Source organism: Adiantum capillus-veneris, chromosome 27, assembly GCF_014529385.1.
Source record: "Adiantum capillus-veneris isolate H3 chromosome 27, ASM1452938v2, whole genome shotgun sequence".
Taxonomy (NCBI): Eukaryota; Viridiplantae; Streptophyta; class Polypodiopsida; order Polypodiales; family Pteridaceae; genus Adiantum; species Adiantum capillus-veneris.
In genome coordinates this window covers 119,630,537-119,648,216 of record NC_140957.1, presented here as the reverse complement: position 1 = coordinate 119,648,216, position 17,680 = coordinate 119,630,537, and positions in this window count along the sequence as shown.

Below are 17,680 nucleotides of genomic sequence, written 5' to 3'. Positions count from 1 at the left end.
GGCCTTAAGGCCATAGGGGTTTTAGCCATCAGAAAGAGCACCATGTTGCCTTAGGAACTCTAATTAGAATAGAGGGCACCCTATGGACTTAGGACCCAGTAACTATACATTCGCATGTCTAGGCTTACAAAAGAGGACACATATTAGAAACAAACCCGAAGGCAAAGTGGTTTTTCCCACTACATGCATTTCCATGTAGACATGGGGTGTACTTACATGACACCCATGAATATAGGCATTGACCAATAAAGACAAGATTATAACCCGGTGGTCCTAACCTCTATGTACCTTTAGACCGAGGTGTGCGGGGATCGGGCATGGGTAGAGAATGTGAGGTAGTTTACAATGTGATAATGTAGAAGATCAAAAGGGGACATTTATGCCACTTAATGACACCTACATGGGAACCATGTACACATGAACTCTCATTAAATTAAAGTGCACCTTGTGGCCATTGTAGAAACTCTAAAGGCATTTTGGCACTCAAGTGCACCCAAATGGACGCCATGGACATAAGAACTTTGATTCAATCAGAGGGCACGCTATGGACCTTGGGCCATAGGGTGTTGGCGTAGAGGCTCTAAAGTGGCATTTAGGCCATTCAAGGGACACTACTTTGGACCCCTATGGCCCTAAGTCCATAAGGTTTCTCTAACTTCATAAAAGAACGTGTGTTCCTAGTACCATAGGAGGTGGCCTAGGTACACTTGTAGAACCATTTTGTTGGCACCCTTTGGACCTAGGACCACATGGTTTAACATAGAGGGAACTCTATGGCCCTAGGTCCATATGGATGTATTAATATCTATCTTGTCTAATATATGTTATTCTTTTTACAAAAAATATCTCAAAAGAGAATGTTGAAGCCAGTTGATGCAACAGGCTCAACACCAAGTTCTTGATATCTAGATTTTCACTTGCCAAATGGTGAAAGTGATGAGAAAATCCACTTGTTCTTTCAAGATAAAGAGCAATTTCCCTTCAAAGACTGTGGTATTGTTATGGAGACAAAGAAATATTGTTCAGATCTTGAATTTCTGCATGCCTTGGATTAAAGCTACTCAATGGTGATTCCGACTTGCTGGAGCATGTGGCCTTTACTCAAAACTTGGTGAAGGTAGATCATGATGGAGTGACAATGACAAAAGCAGGGTAGGTGGAGCTTCAAGATGACACTCCAAGTGAGAACCTCATAGACTTATATATTGAGGGCTTTAAGAAAGTCAATAAATATTTAGGTAAATTGAGCAACACAAAAAATAATAAGAAGCAAAAGAATGAAGATATAGTTAAAGCAAGTCAAGTTAAGACTCTCAAGGACAGTCAGACTCCCTCACTTGAAGACAATAATAGAAATGTGGCCGAAGAAAATCTTTCAATTATACCCTTACAAACTCAAGAAGCAGGAGATTCTAGTGGACTTGCAACCCTAACAGTTGAAGCCCCCTCATTGGTAGTGATTGTGGACTCAATATCCTTAGCTGTGTTGGACTCTACTATACAGCCCAAAGAAAAAGATCTTGATAAAGAAGTTGCCAAAACTTCTAAGATTGGGCTAGATGGATACGTTGGAATTAAACACTATTTTAAGTTTGGTGTACAATTTACCCAACTGATATCAATTGAGAAATGCTACCTTGCACCAGATGGCTATAAATGCATACCATTGTCAGATGTGTATGTGAAATACCTCTTGACGAAATTTGCAGGACACTCTAGGCCAGTCTCCAATGCTACATACCTGATTCCATATAACCCAATTACAAAAATGCCTTTACAAATAGCTGAAGTGCATGGAGACAGCTATCAACATACCAGTATTGGATTCTATCTGGTCAGCATTCCATCATAACGGCTAGATCCTTTTTTCGTAACAACAACACTAAGTATGCTTCGAGAAAAGAGTTCTACAAGTTTAGAACTGCAAGGATAGTGGTAGACACTCCCAAAGAGTTTGTTGTTTGAATATCCAAAATGGAGAACATGGAGATGTGCGCTCCTTGCCGACCTGTCGAAGCAAGGGACTTGCCGATACACCATGTGCGAGCCACAAATGGCTCCAAGCACACAACAAGACTAATCTAGCAATCTCAAGAGAGCAAAGGGTGTGTCACTCACCGCTCTACGCTCGCCTTCGTGGTGGATTCCTTGCCATGATGAAGAAGAAGCTGCAGTCGTGCCACGCTCAACCGCTTCGCCGCCGTCGTGCCTTCGTAATGCTCGATGGCACACACACTCTCCCTCTCTCTCACACACACACATACACACACACACACAAGGAGGTGAAGAAGAAGAAGATGGAGATGGAGATGGAGCAAGAGCACTCTTCTATTGCACAAATGAGAGAATGAGTGAATTTTAGGTTTAGTTGGCTTTTATATGAGCTCACCCCATTCACACTTGGGCGCCCATGCTTAGCCAACTAATCCCTTGAATGTCCCAGTTAGAGTGCGCCTCTCATCGGCGATCACTCTTACCCTTTTCCTATTGGTCCGACAAGCCCGGTACCTGACTCTATCAAATACATAATACACGTCCGTCGTAGGTGATGGGGTGTCCGTGAGCCATGAGGGTTAACATGCCCCCCTTCCTGGTGCAGATTCTATCCTCGGAAGCTATTGAGTTGAAGCTCGTTCGTCGAGGTGGAAGAGCATTTGAGATGAATGTCCTTAGCCTTCTTCAATCACTGCAAAATCAAACAACATTGGCACAGTAATTGCATTCTCATAAGTGATTAAAAAGCATATGCAGTTTTAGGTAGACAAATTGATTGGTAAAGAATTTCAAACAATTTGTCAACAATGAACATTAAATTGCAATGTAATCAAATGCATAAACAGATGTAAAGGTAAAAAATTAAACAAGTCTAGAGTCGCTAATTTGACGGTCGAAGGCACTAGAGATCGAATAATAATACCATGGGTAAGCTTCTTAATTTTCTCTGGTCAATTAAGTTGTTTAATCACGAGAGCCAAGTATTTCATGTTCGAGGGCTGACTAGAGGCTATACTTAGAGGACCTTGTAGTTAAGCTATGATAAAAGGAATTTCTCATGAAATCATCGCCTGACTGATTACCTTTTCTTTGACCCCCCAAAGTCTTTTCACAGTGATTCAATTTTGATGTGTGTGCTTATTTTGTATGCCTTGGGTTTTTTGCTTTTCAAGTAAAAGCGCCCACACTGGGAACCTCTAGGGCTCTAGTACCATAGGCAATACATGTGAGTGAAGTACCAAATCAAGCTGACATTTCTCTTCCAGCTTAAGATTTTACAGTGTGGCACTTTGATTTTTTGTTTGTTCATTTTCAGCATTTTAATTTTGTAACTTTGGGGGGTCATATAACACTGATACACCTCCCCACGCTCATCACACTAGTAAATTCCCTTTATAATACTTAAGCGAAAGGTCAATAGGGTCAAGCCCACTAGAAAGCCCTAGTACATTTCACACAATGCTGCCTAAATCGGATTAAGAACCTAAGTAACCATTGATTATTAGGAAGGCATTCCCCATGGTATTAAGAGAAGATTTCTAACACCTAACTTGGTCAAACTATTTTGTCGGACTGCTTGATTTTTAAACCTAGACAAGTGATTATAACAAAAAATTACATTGAATTAAATGTTTGATACTAAGCAAATGCGGGTATATTAGGCTACCAATCACAATTAAAGCTGACAATCATAGATGCAAAAAAGATAAGGGGCAATGCTAATGGACAAGAAACACCTGTTTGTGTCGATGGTCGCGCTTGATTTGAAGAGTGAGTCGAGATAAAGATTCCATGAAGGTCCAAATCCTACCAATAGCAACACGCTCCTGTACACACTAGGAAACAAAAGGAATACCTCTAGGAGGCACATTAGTGGAAAAAGGTACCAACACTTATTGAACACAACAAAAACATGAGGAACCCTAACCTAATTATTTGCACTCCCCCTAGAGAGTGAAGGGAATAGGATATTGTAGAGGTTGGGGGGAAACCCTAAGGTTAAACCCCTATCCTCGTCGTCGAGATAAACAAAGTCATCATCCATGAGACCATATGTGTCATCCGTGTAGTCGTGTAAATTTTCTTCTTCATCATAGGTGCCCATGTTTACTAAGAAGGTCACTAGATGCCTTTAGTCATCTTGGTCAAAAGGGTAGGCTTGTGCAATGGGAGAAACGCTCTCTACTAAGTATGGATCAGACGTGGTCAAGAGACGTATCAGCCATTCTAACTCCTCAAAATTCCTCTCACATGCTAGAGTACCTATCAAATCCCATTCACATGCAAGCACTGGAAAGACCATGTGAAATATTTGTGAAAAGTAACGAGGGTACCTCTCACCCAAGGCAGGAGTGGATGACTCTAGCATACTAGCCATATCTGTACACGCAAATAGATGATGGTTAGAGTGCAAATATTACAAGGGTCGTGTTCTTGTGCATAATTTGTTTTTATGATTTGTGTTATGGCTCTTGCTCTTTTACTTTTGTATCTTGTTTTTGTGAGTATAAGGCTTTATATATACATTCCCTAAGATTGGAGATTAAGAGGTCAAAGAGAAAGGTTGAGAGGGAAGCAAGTGAATGATGGATGTCCACAAACACTCCCCCCTTCCTTGGGTAGATCATACCATTTGAAATGATGTCATCACCCTTTGAAACCAATTAATCCAATTGGTAATAGGTGAGCATTTTTGCCAGTAGTTTTCTATTACCCTAGGTGCCTCGTCAAGTTGCAAGGGTGGTAAGGTACTCTCCCAGGATCGAACTTGAAGTGGTTCATCAGGTGATTCTTGAACACTGGGAGGTGTGGATTCTTTTGTAGCTTCATGGAGGTCCACTACTATAGATGGAGGCTGTGTAGAAGCTTTTACCTCTATGGATGTATTACATGAGGAGCTAGAAGCTTCATGGAACTCCCCCCTTCCTGAGCTAGGTGGAATAAATTGGTTTTGCCTTGGAGCCCAAACTAGCTTTGGACTAGGTGTGTAGCATTTTGTGATCTTTCACTTCCCACGGTCTGCCATTGGCTTTAGCGTTACACTGTTTGACTCATATGGGTTTGTTGTCGATAGGGAAGGACACATTTTACGTTTAGGTACCCAAATTTGCTCATTTCCATCATAGTAGCCTTGGGCTTCTAATAGTTGTTTTGGAATCCATCGTGATTTGGTCTTGACTCTCCTAGGGTGTGCTCTTGGTTTTCTCGGGAAATTTTTTCTTGGAATGGATGGGAAAGTTGAGGTAATTGGAAGTAAGGCCTTGGGGACCCATTGATATGTACTCTTAGGTCGTGCCGGTTGAGTACTTGCAATATTACTGCTCGCTGCAACTACAAGTGTTGAAGTGGTAGGTTCATGGGTAGCCGGCAAAGACGAGTTAACCACCTTGGCTTGTGAATGTTGGCTATCCTTCAACTTTGCTAGAGTTTGCAACGTAGGTGACTTTGTTTGAATGATAGGGGTAAGAGTCGGTGGTCGCGTCGTGACACTACCAGTATCCCAATCAATAGTGCATTTGGTTGCCAACATCCACGTGCGTCCCAGGTTTACGTTGCCTTCCATAGCTCCCGCGGGCATGACTAGAAACCTCTGCACTATGCTTCCATTGTCATAGACAATAGGGGTCTGAAGAACTCCAAGAATAGCAGTTTTCTTTTTATTAATGCCCTTGACTTGCATCGTACTCGGGGATAGGGTCGGTTTCCCTAATTGACACCAAACTCCATAGGATAACAAATTGTGTTTAGCTCCCGTATCTAATAAGGCATTGTATAGTACTTTCCCATAGGGGCTATTTAGCTCAATTGGGTATCGTAGGGGTGGCTTAGATTCTAATGAGTCGTCATCTGTGTCCTCGAAAAATGCTTGCGTGATTCCCAGATTAGCCTCTCATTGGAGTCTAAGACGTTGTTGTCGTTCTCGAGCCTCAACTCTTGCTTGGATTTTTTAAAGCTTTGCTTGTTCATTGGCAGCCTTCTTTTGATGGATGGCTTGCAACTCTTCCTGGCTTAGAGGATCATAATATCTTTTGAATTTACTCCCATTAAGGAATCCAATGGTTTCAACTCCATCTAGAGTCTCCACACGAATGGTACCTTGCGGGGTAATTTCACACACTCAATATGGTCCCTTACCAGCGTATTTCAATTTCTTCTTTTCATTACGTACCCCGTACATAAGAACTTTATCACCAACCTTGATGTCTTTATCCTTTAAATGGCTATCAAACCACTTCTTTCTCCTATCCTTCTCCACTACAGCATTTCGCACAGCTAATTGCCTTTCTTCATCTAGCCTTTCCAGGATATATAATCGCTCCACTAAGGGGTTACCATCCCAACCTTCTTGAGAAGCTACTCGAAGACTAGGAATGACAAACTCCCATGGCATAACTACTTCTTGGCCATACACCATCTTAAACGGTGTGCAATTAATAGCAACTTTATACGTAGTACGATAAGCCCATAAAGTTGATGTAAGCTTTAGGTCCCAATCAGTGCGATGAGCCTCGACTGTCTTTGTCAAAATGGAGATGAGAGTTTTGTTGGTACTCTCAGCTTGGCCATTTGCTTGGGGATAATAGGGTGTAGACTTGTGGTGAGATATCATGAAGTTTGATGTGAATTCTTTTATTACTTCATTTATAAAATGAGTTCCATTGTCACTCACAAGTTCAAAGGGGCATCCAAAACGTGTGATAATGTTCTCAACGAGGAACTTAGCTGTTGTTTTTGCATCCGCCTTTCGTGTTGCTTTTGCTTCAGCCCATTTGGTTACATAGTCGGTAGCGACAATGATATATCGTGATTGCGTGTTACATGCAGCCGGACTAATCGGTCCTACAAAGTCTAAGCCCCACTTTTTAAATGGTTGGGTTACCTTGATGGGATGTAGAGGCATCCTATCCCTTCTTTGTGGCTTGTTGAAGCGTTGGCATTCCTCACATCCCTTTGCAAAAAGTGATGCATCCTTAAATAGAGTGGGGCACCAATAGCCTGACTGTAAGATCGTTCGGGCAGTCAACTTTCCTGAAAAGTGACCACCAGCTACGCCCATGTGTGCCTCTTGTAGAATATATAAATACTCATCCTCGCGGGCACAATGCCTAAGAACATCATCTTTTCCTCTCTTATAGAGAGTTCCAGCCAGTAAGCAATAGGGTTCGCATTCCTTGATTAATTTTCGAGCTATATATTTTTGCAGTTCTTTGGGTGGAAAACCATTAACTAAGAAGTTAACAATCTTTTCACTCCATTCAGGCATTGTCTCAACAATGAACAAGGGAGTATCAGGCAATTCATCATCAACCCCCGTAGGAGCTTCGCCATTAGGGATACGAGATAAATGATCCGCCATGACATGTTTCCTCCCAGGCCTCACAACAACGGTGAAGTCAAAATCAAGAAGAATTAACAACCATCGTGTAATTCGACCTGTGGAACACGGCTTGTTTACCAAATATAGCAATGCTTGATGATCAACATAAAACACAAACTTGGTAGCAAGAAGGTAATAGCAAAATTTCTTTACTGCGTAAATCATAGCTAGACCTTCGTGCTCTGTAGTAGTGTAGTTCATCTCGACATCATTTAACTGGCGACCTGCAAAGCTAATAGGGTAGTCCAATTTATGTTCTCCTGGTTGAGTTAGAACACACCCAATAGCAAAATTTGATGCATCAATATGCACATGAAAAGGTACATTCCAATCAGGTGTTCGCAGGATTGCAGCACTTGTTAGGGCCTTCTTTAATAACTCATAAGATTGATGACATTCTTCCGTCCAGTGAAACTCGATAAGAAGCTTGTACAATGGACGCGCTGTCTCGGCAAAGTTTAAAATAAACCTTCGATAATAACCAACATGGCCCATAAATCTTTGAACTCCTTTATAGTTAGTAGGTGGTGGCAAATCGGCAATGGCTTTAATCTTACTCTCATCTGTGGATATCCCGTTCTTGGACACTATATGCCCTAGAATGACTCCATGCTTAACCCAAAATTGGCATTTGAAAGGGTTCAATGAGATGCGATAAAATCTGCACCTTTCAAATATTTTTCGTAGATATAACAAATGCTTCTCCCAAGAAGAATAAACACAAAGGTCGTCTAGGAAAGCTTCACAAACTCCCTTAGAAATTATTTAAACGCAGTGTTTATTAATCGTTGGAATGTAGCAGGGGCATTCGTTAAGCCAAAAGCCATAACACGAAATGCAAACACTCCAAACTCTGTGATAAAAGCAGTTTTAGCTTGGTCCTCTAATGCAATTGTGATTTGATTGTAACCAGAGTACCCATCTAAAAAGCTATAAGCTTCCTTGCCCGCAACTCTTTCAAGCACATGTTCTGAATATGGCAAGGGATAATGATCTCTCCTAGTGGCTGCATTAACTTTATTGAGGTCCACGCACACTCTTAGTTTCCCATTCTTTTTTAGCACAATGACTATTGGAGAAACCCATTCTGAGTGCTCAATAGGGTATATGAATCCACATTGGATAAGTTTTTCAATCTCCTCTTGTACAATTTTGGCGTACTTAGGATTCATTGGATAGGGTCGTTGCTGGACGGGTTTAGCAGTGTTGATCATGGGAATTGTATGTTGCACCACAGAAGGTGGAACGCCCTTCATGTCATGATATGTCCAAGCAAAGATATCCTTGTATTCCTTGAGGAGCTCCTTAAGTATAGCCTCTTCAGTTTTGGTAAGGTCTTGAGCAATAAAGACTGGTTTAGACTCCTCACCTGGTTCTGCTAATTCTATCTCTTTAACTACCGCTGGACCATCATAGACTCCACTGCTTCCATTGGTAGGTATTCGTTGGGATTTGGCATACACAACCTTTTGCTCCCCCATGGTAAAAGATTTAAAATGTTCAGGAGCCGTATGTAAGTCATCAGGCTCTTGTCCTGACAGAGACCTTGCTTTTAGTTCTGCCTCCTTTTGTTGTTGAGCTAACTCTTGGTTTTGACGTCTTCTTATAGTTCGACTCAATTTCGGCTCTGTAACCTCCAATTGAGCGAGGTCAATGGGTTGCGGGTTGCACCACATGACACTCTGGAGATGTTCACCCCAATTGTCTACTAGCTTTCGATGAGCATCACATGCCCCTAGATAACTAAGCCATTCTGCAGTAGATCTTTCCTTGTTTATCCTAGCTCTCACATTTGCTCGATATCGTCGTCTCTTATATGACCTTTGTTTGTTGTTAAGGTTTTGATTTTGGTAAATGTTTGAACTCGACTCGCCTGATAGGTCTTCGCTTGTATCTTCTTCACTCTCATATGAATTACCATAGATGGTCGTACTAGGCCTTGAGTGTTCAGTTTCTATACTTGGCTCACTCGATGTTTCCTCAGGTTCTGAATCCATTTCTTTCTGAGATTCCGTTTCCGATGTGTATTGGCCTGAAGCCTTTGAGGAATCATCAGTTTCACTCTCAGGTAGGTGTGCCTCTTTCTTATCATCGGATGTTACATGCGCTACACCTAACATGTTTACTGGTGAAATGTGTGGTATCTCTTCCCCATCTGGTGTTACCCAGGTTGTTCCTCTAGCTCCCCATGTATCTATAGTTGCCGCTAGGTGTACCCAATCGACATTGTCTGACTCAGCCATTCCGGGTAGGATATCCATATAAGAAGAGTTCTCCCCAATATCCGTGTCTTCGTTACACGTGTAACAATACTGTAATGGATCTGAGTGAATTGTTGTGTCTGATCGATTATCAATGATGAATTTATTTCCTAGAGGATGCGTTCGACCACTTAAAAGATCAACTCGAATGACAGAGTCTTGGAACTGTAATTAGACGTGGTTTTTGGACCAGTCATGCACCATTTTTGCTTCCCTCATGAATGGACGCCCTAAGATCATCTCAAATGACATAGGATGCTTGGAAAAATCCATAACAATGAAAGTTTGTCTTACCTTGTGTCCCAATACCTTGATTCTGAGACCCTTTAGCATTCCAATAGGCGTAACAATAGATCCATTAGCCATTTTTACCACTACGCTTGTGGCTTCAAGGTGAGGTCGCCCCATAGACTCCCAACAACTCTTTGTCACCATGCTGACTCCCGCACCACCGTCAAGGACCCCCTTTACAGTTAATCCTTTAGTAGTGATTGATAGAGTAGCATTAGATTCATCACCTTCAAAGTATTGCACCAACTTGTTAACGGGTACTTCAATTACAGATTCATGTCCCGCTAGGTCAGATGGTGGTGCTAAATGTTCCTCATCATTCATTACCGAGTCAGGTTTGTTCATATGTGCAAACTGTGGTAATTCGGCCTGTAATTCTCCATTGAGGAAGGCTCGAAGAGTTGAGACTAGCTCGGGGTCTTTATATAGTTTGGACATGATGGTGGTTCTAACTTCTGAAGACATGAAATCCATCAATTTGGCAACATTTAATGGCATCTTGTGGGACGTAGGACCTTGAAAAGAGAATGGTGAAGATGGAATCTCCACTTCCTCAAGGGGGTCGGGTATTCCCTCACCAAACATTCTCTCTAGTAGGAAAGGTGTGTGTCCACTTTCAAATGTCCTACCCTCACTCTCTTCCCGAATGATACTGGGTATAGCTAACGGCCTGTAGTTCTTGTGAGGTTGAACTTGTGTGGGAAACACTGTGTCCGACATCTGGATATGTTTGGGTTCAGGTTCTAATGTTCGTTGAGTTTCTTCCATCAAACCCCTCAGTTGTTGGAATCGTTCAATTTCCACTGTTGGGTTTGGATAGGTTCCAATCTTTCTCTTGCAATCCTCATTTTTTGTCTCTCGTGGCTTATCTTGGGGGTTCGCAACTGGGTGGTTTAACATTGAATACTCTTTTGGTGTTCGTCGTAATTCCCTCTCGTGATCCTCCTCACTGGCTTTTTTGTTTGTAGAAACAGTTTTGGTCTCCGTGGTCTCTATCGAATCTGAGTCATCCTCAGGGTCATTCATATACACGGGATCCTCTCCTGTCCCTATGTTAGTCTTTGAACTAGGTTTTGAGCTAGAAGCATTAAAGGATTTCTTTCTTCGTGTTTTCTTCTTTCTCGCTCGGCCAATGGATGCAGCATCCCTCTCTTCGAGGATGTAGTTTTGCTTTTGGAGCATCGACCGTGTGAGTGCATTCACTGGTGTTATGTTTATAGTTGGTGGTGTCCCATCAACAATCTCTATTATGTTCAATGGTGTGATTTTCGGTGCGTTTGGATTGTTTGGACACTGTGCGATCAAATGATCTATGCCACAACGATTACAAGTGAGTATTGGCATTGCCAATGCACTCCCTTGACTTGTTTGCATTAGTGCAGCATTCTTTTGCATTCTAATGGGGCACTCAGCTACTCGATGTGGTCCACCACATTCGTAGCACTGAAGAGGTGGTCTCCTAGTAAAACTATTAATGTTTTGGCCTCTTGCTGCTATCACAGTAGCTTGATATACCGGTTTGATTTGTCCCCAATGGTCTTCCATATAGTACATGGGACACTCCTCAAGCATGTCGACTCCATAGGTGATACTAGAGTCTATGTCCTCTTTGAAATCTACATAAGTATTAGATGACTCGCAACCTATTTGGTTCATAGGTGTAACTCTTGGATGAGGGGGTTGTGGTCCTAGCACTGGAGGTGGAAACGGTGTGGTTTGGACCACATTTTGGGTTCTAGGGACCATGTGCTGTAATGGCAACTGTTGCTCCATGGGTGGGGTAGGCATCAATGTAGGAACTCGAGGTGAGTCTGCCCAAGCTATAGGCGGTCTTTTTTCCATGATGCGTTTAAGCATTAGGCAATCCTTCGCTTGATGGCCATACCTACCACACGCGTTACAAGTCCCGTTAAACTTTACTCTAAAAGTAGGGCATTCACTCGTAGTATGTGGGCCCAAGCAAATTGAGCACCATTGTTGCTCCCTTCTTGGATACATATGAGTGTTTTGTGGAGCACGATTACCCCTAAGGCTTTCTTGGATGGCCTTGGTGAGATCTGCCAAAGTCATCTCAGATATCGTTTTCTCTTTCACGATTGGCTTTATCTTCATTGGCTCATGCCCTGACGCTTGCGAGCTACTAGACTTCGGCTCGGTGGACACTCTTTCTCCTGCAATCATTAAATTATCCTCCGATTGGATTGCATTCATGGTGACTGCTTCCCAAGTAGTGATACCTCTAATGACTAGGCCATTATAGATACTTTCATGTCGTAGTCCCCTAATGAATCTATCGAGCAATTGGTTGTTGTTGAATCGCTCGTTTGGATTCCATCGAGAATTCAAATTCTTTAGGCGACTAATGAAGTCTCTCACGGATTCACCTTCTTCTCATTGGGCTTTCTGGAGCTGAGAGGCTACACCCCAAAGTACTCCCTCTCGTATGTATTCTTTTAAGAACAGTCTCCTAAGAGTAGAGTAGATCGTTTTCTCTTCTACTCTTAAGGTTCTATACCAATCTCCAGCCTTTCCGCTTAGGGTCAAACTCAAAGCCTTACACTTATGTAGCTCATTGTGCTCTCCAAGGAATCGCACACATGTTCAAAGACTTCCATATGCTTTCTAGCATCTCCGTCTCCACTGAATTTTTGTGTGAGCTTAGCTACTTGAACTGCCTTGCTCCTAGGCTCTCTATCAGGTGCACTACGCATGTTTTCCGCAATAGAGCGACCGATAGTTTGAGAAAATGCTGCCAATCTCCTAATTTTGATGTGTCAAGTATAAAATGGGTGTATGTGCTCCTGGAACCACAATGTTGAGATGGGAGTTTGGCCTTGGCCTTGCATACCGCGGCTCTTGGGTCCCTATTTCGTATGGTGGTGTACAGGACGGTGGTCCAAAGTTTTTTTACTTTATAAGGCAATGATCTTTGATGTGACCAACAAACTGCTTCAACTTTTAAAGAAAATGATGTTTATAAAGGAAAATACAACGGCTCAGGTTTGAGCTTTGACTATGTTGAAGGAGAGACCATCATCTTGATCTTGCTCTAGTCCAACACCCAATCCCAAGGGATATAGTTATAATTTCTAGGGGATGTCACTTATGTGCAACCATATAGGAAAAAAACCCCTATCTACAAAAGCTATAGCACTAGCCCATCTCCCCATCTACAAATGCTAAAGGAGTCATATAGCCCCCTTCCTATGATGTTTGTATAGTCAATTTGACCCCCTCCATAATATTAATATATATATATATATATATATATATATGAATTTTAAATATATTTATCGATAGTTATAGACATTGTGTCCATTTTAAAAAAATTGAAAGACATCCCTCCGTATGTTGACACTAATTCAAAAGTTTATCATACAAGTATGTCTTCTACTCAGTATGATTCTTATAGTGGATTCAAGGGCTCTAAGACTTGGAAAAAAACTTAAACCTCTATAAAATAAATTGTATAAAAATAAAATTTCAATAAGTCAATTTGATAATGAGTAAAACCATAGCATTTTATGCCACATGTTTTTGTTTTAGAAAGTCTAAAAAAATGAGATGGACTAAACATGTTGGTACATCAACTCAATAAAACTTTCAAAAAAGAATCATACACTTAAATATTTCAATCTTCAGAAAATAATGTATAGAAAACATAAAAAGAATCTACACTTATGCCAAATAATGGAATTCCTAAGACAACTCCTTGCACTAGGGATCTCAAAGGAAAAAAGTGCCTACAAATGTGTACAAAATGAAAGAGCATGAAAAATGGATAGAACTCTTTGATTGGATGACCATAAAAATGAGGATTTCAACTTGATTGCATATGTTTATAGATCAAAGAGGGAAAACCCATGTAGAGTGATATATAATAGACATTACATCCGCTATCACTACAAAAAAACCATTCCTAACATTGTACATGATGCAAGATAATCTTTGCATCCCAATCCTCTTATTGAAGTATGGAAGTATAATTTAAAGGTCTATTTGTTGAGAAAAGCTTGCAGGAATGTGGTAAGAAGATGCATTTATATGGCTTCATTTGTATAGTTCTAGTTTGTGGTCTATTAACTAACTTTTTATGCTTGTTCAAATTATCTCCAATAATTTCTTATACCACACAACACAAATGAAGAAAGTTGGACAGAGAGTGAATTTTGGTATTAAACAAAGGACTTACATAATTCTTTTGTAGTGGACCTATTGGCATGTTGGCCGAGTAGCTATTTCCATCAAAAAATCGATTGAAATGTCGTAAACTATTGGTAAAAAGACAAAATCTATGTATAAAAAGCATGACCTTGTCACCAATAACATTTCTAAAAGTAGTTCATGAAGGAGCGAGGTTACTAGTAAAAAGTGCCGGCAATGGGAATCAAGCAACACAAGCTATTGGTAGGTGTTTTACAACATGGCAGGTGCATGAAGACTTGCAAGGAGGCTACACCACTTGAATCAATCCAATGAGATTAGAGAACATGACAATAGTTGAGGACCAGAATTACTTGAAGCCGGTCCTCCCTCCAAAAGGCGTTTGTATTATAGATTCTCCCATCAAGAGAGACTTGGTACAATACAAACTTTGTGTTCCTTGTGACCTAGGTGATGCAATGAAGATGGAAAAGTTTCATGCATCACGAGCATAACATAAACTTTGCAAAAAGAATTAACTATCCCAAGCCTCAGTCCCAAGGCCACAAACACCTTCTAAGGTGGAGAGAGCTAGCGGGGAATGAGGGTAGGAAGAGGAAGAATAATCATTCATAGGAGAAAGAATAGTTCTCACTTATCATCACTTTCTTGATTAGCATCGCATAATAGAATAGTAATGAAGTTGAAGAATATGGAAAGCTTAAGCATTGAAGCTGGCTCTTGATTGGATTTGCATTCCATAGCCAATAGTGTTGGGGTAGGCTCTCAACCTCTTCGCTAGCTTGGAGAAGGAGATGGAGCTCTTGTGCTATGCACTCCACACAATGAGAGAGTGTGTGTGTGGGTATGGGAGAGTATACCCCCCTCATGCTTGGTCCACATCTTTGACAATTGGTGACACGGTTGCTTCTTTATGGAGTGGAGGTGTGGGTGTGGAAGCATCGGGAAGTCTACTTGGAAAGAGTTTGAGAATGTCCAAAAGCATTTTCTCACCAACTTTCTCCAAGTCAAGACAAAAACACCCTACATGCTCTTACTTCTTGAGTCCAGATCGCTTCCCATTGAGTATTGGCATGCAAAGGGTTGTGTGGAGTACATGCGTAAGACACAACGTAGCCCTTTGCATCGACTTCCTAGATCTCATATGAGCAAGTCAAAAGGTTCAAAAGACATGCAAGAGCAAAAAAACTAAGTTCGGGGTGGATGCTTGACATCAAGAAATGGTTTGGAAGATGGGTTGCATGTCACTTGGTCAAGGATGCGTCGATCGACTCCCAAGTTAATGAGGCCTTCTTACAACGCGATGTATCACGGCTTGGGAGAAATTTGGAGGTTCTCGCTTCAGCCATTACACCACACACGTTGCCCCAACCTAAAAATCTCTCTTCTTCTACGAGCGAGGTAACCGAACCCATCCCTACATCCTTGAGACCATCCCATTGAGTACGATCCGCACCATTGCTCCCATTCGTCTTAGCTCCCATTCTCTACGCTGCGAGAGACCAGACGCTGGGGCACTGGCGAGTGTGAGGTCCCACCCCGTCGTATCAAACAACAGATCTGATGGTAAACCTGGTGGCCACTAGATCTATAGCGGAAGCAAACAAAAAGTTCAGGGTTCAACTAGCGGATGATCTCTCATCACAAAGTGAGTCGAGTTCGAGCCTGTAGCAACGAGATCTAGCTCCACCTCGCAGGGAAGCGTACTTAACTATCTAGGATCCTAAGACCCACCTTCCAAGAGGAGAGAACCCCGAGTGCCTTTTTCCCCATGTTTCAGAGCAGTACTCTCGAGATTTCCCCCTCTAGGGGCAATGAGCATTACTAATATCGAAAGCAATATATGGGACAGAGAGTTCCCGACCAATCGGACCACCCACTCGTAGGCAATTGCCACCCGATCCAAGCCCCCATTTCCCACCCACACTCCAACTTCAACTCGTGTGACCTAATTACTACCACAAGTTGTTCCCCAAATACTTGTTTAATTCCAACTTCATCCCATTCAACCAAACACCATAGAAGCATCAGAAATTAGCTGCTCATGAGAGACAACCAATCATAGCAACCTTTGGATGCCTAAACGGTTTAGAAGATAAAGATGTTAAAGTTACTACAACAGGACCTGATAGAAGAGAAGATCTGCTTAGTGAAGCAAACACATCAAGCAGGCATGCTCGACCTCACTCCATAAGCAACGAACCTAAAGCTTATAAAAAAAATTGAGCCTTAGATGTTGATGGCATTTAAAGAGCTAGATCCATCATCAATAGCAGTTACTTCGTGGGATGAATGGAAGTTTCATTATAACATTACGGATGAGATCTACAAATCTCTCTTCACAAGCTGCACGTAATGGCTAAATCTCCTGCTACAAAAGGGAAAAGAGAAAGAGTCAATTCCTGAGATCACTAAGGGATATGTGTAGTAGATCATTGCACAAAAGAATGGCACTTCTAATTTGCAATTAATTTTACCATGGACAATCAAGTGTGATGAAAATAATTTGAAGGCATTGAGTTTCTCTGCAGTGAGAATAGCTCTACAGTTTGTGTTGGTGTTTGTATCATAGATACAACACACAAAAGTCTTACATCTAGTGGTTGGGGTGCTGCTCAATTTGGTAAAGTAATTGATGGAGTATGTGGGGTAGCACATTAACCATCAGAGTTATTAATTGCCGGCTTAGTCAAGTATCAGCATGTTGCTTCCCTAGAGAAGCCAATTTTTGAAAAAGCTAAATGGTATGAAATGCATGTTCATCCTTTGATCTCGTTAATGGGATCAGAGACCCTCCAAACATGTGCTCTTCATGAAGTAATTTTTGGGGTTTTGACATTCTTCAGTGAAGGAGAGCAGTACACCAACTACTCTAGTATTAAGAGTCACTGTTGGAGCCAATGCATACTCTCTGCATCAACAACAATAAGTATGATGTTGTGACCAGGGCAAATATTTTTTTGTGCGTCATGCAATCAAATGCATCTGTGGCAAAGAAGATGATCAAGTAATAGACATCTTCTCATTAGGCTATGGGACTAAAGAGGCACTACAACAACAGAGAAAGGTGATATCAGTTGCATGTACTAGTGATCAAATGACACAATTGGAAACTCTTTGCCATTCCATAGTGGAAGAAGACCTTGATCTTAGAAGGTGGGAAGGTGTGGATACCACAGAGAAAGTCAATGCCAAGGATTCAAAGGAAGACAAAATTGAAGAACCATTGGATGCAAGTGTTGATACCATTCTAAAAATTATACAGGAAAGAGGTTAAGCTAGCCACCCATGATATTACATTATTGATAATGAGATTATCATTTTATAATGAGATTATCATTTGATAATGATAATGAGATTATCATTTTATTTTATTTGTCCTATCTCAAATCCACCCATTATGTTAAGAAAATTGATGTTTGGTTTGTTATTTTTCTCAATTTATTTTCTTTGAGAAAATTTGAACTTGTGAGTTTGAGTTTTTTCACAATGAATAAACTAGACTTAAGTCTATGATATTATATGGACATGTGGAAAAATAGAATTCTACATATATATATATGGTCATAAGATATACTATGTAATACTTTAT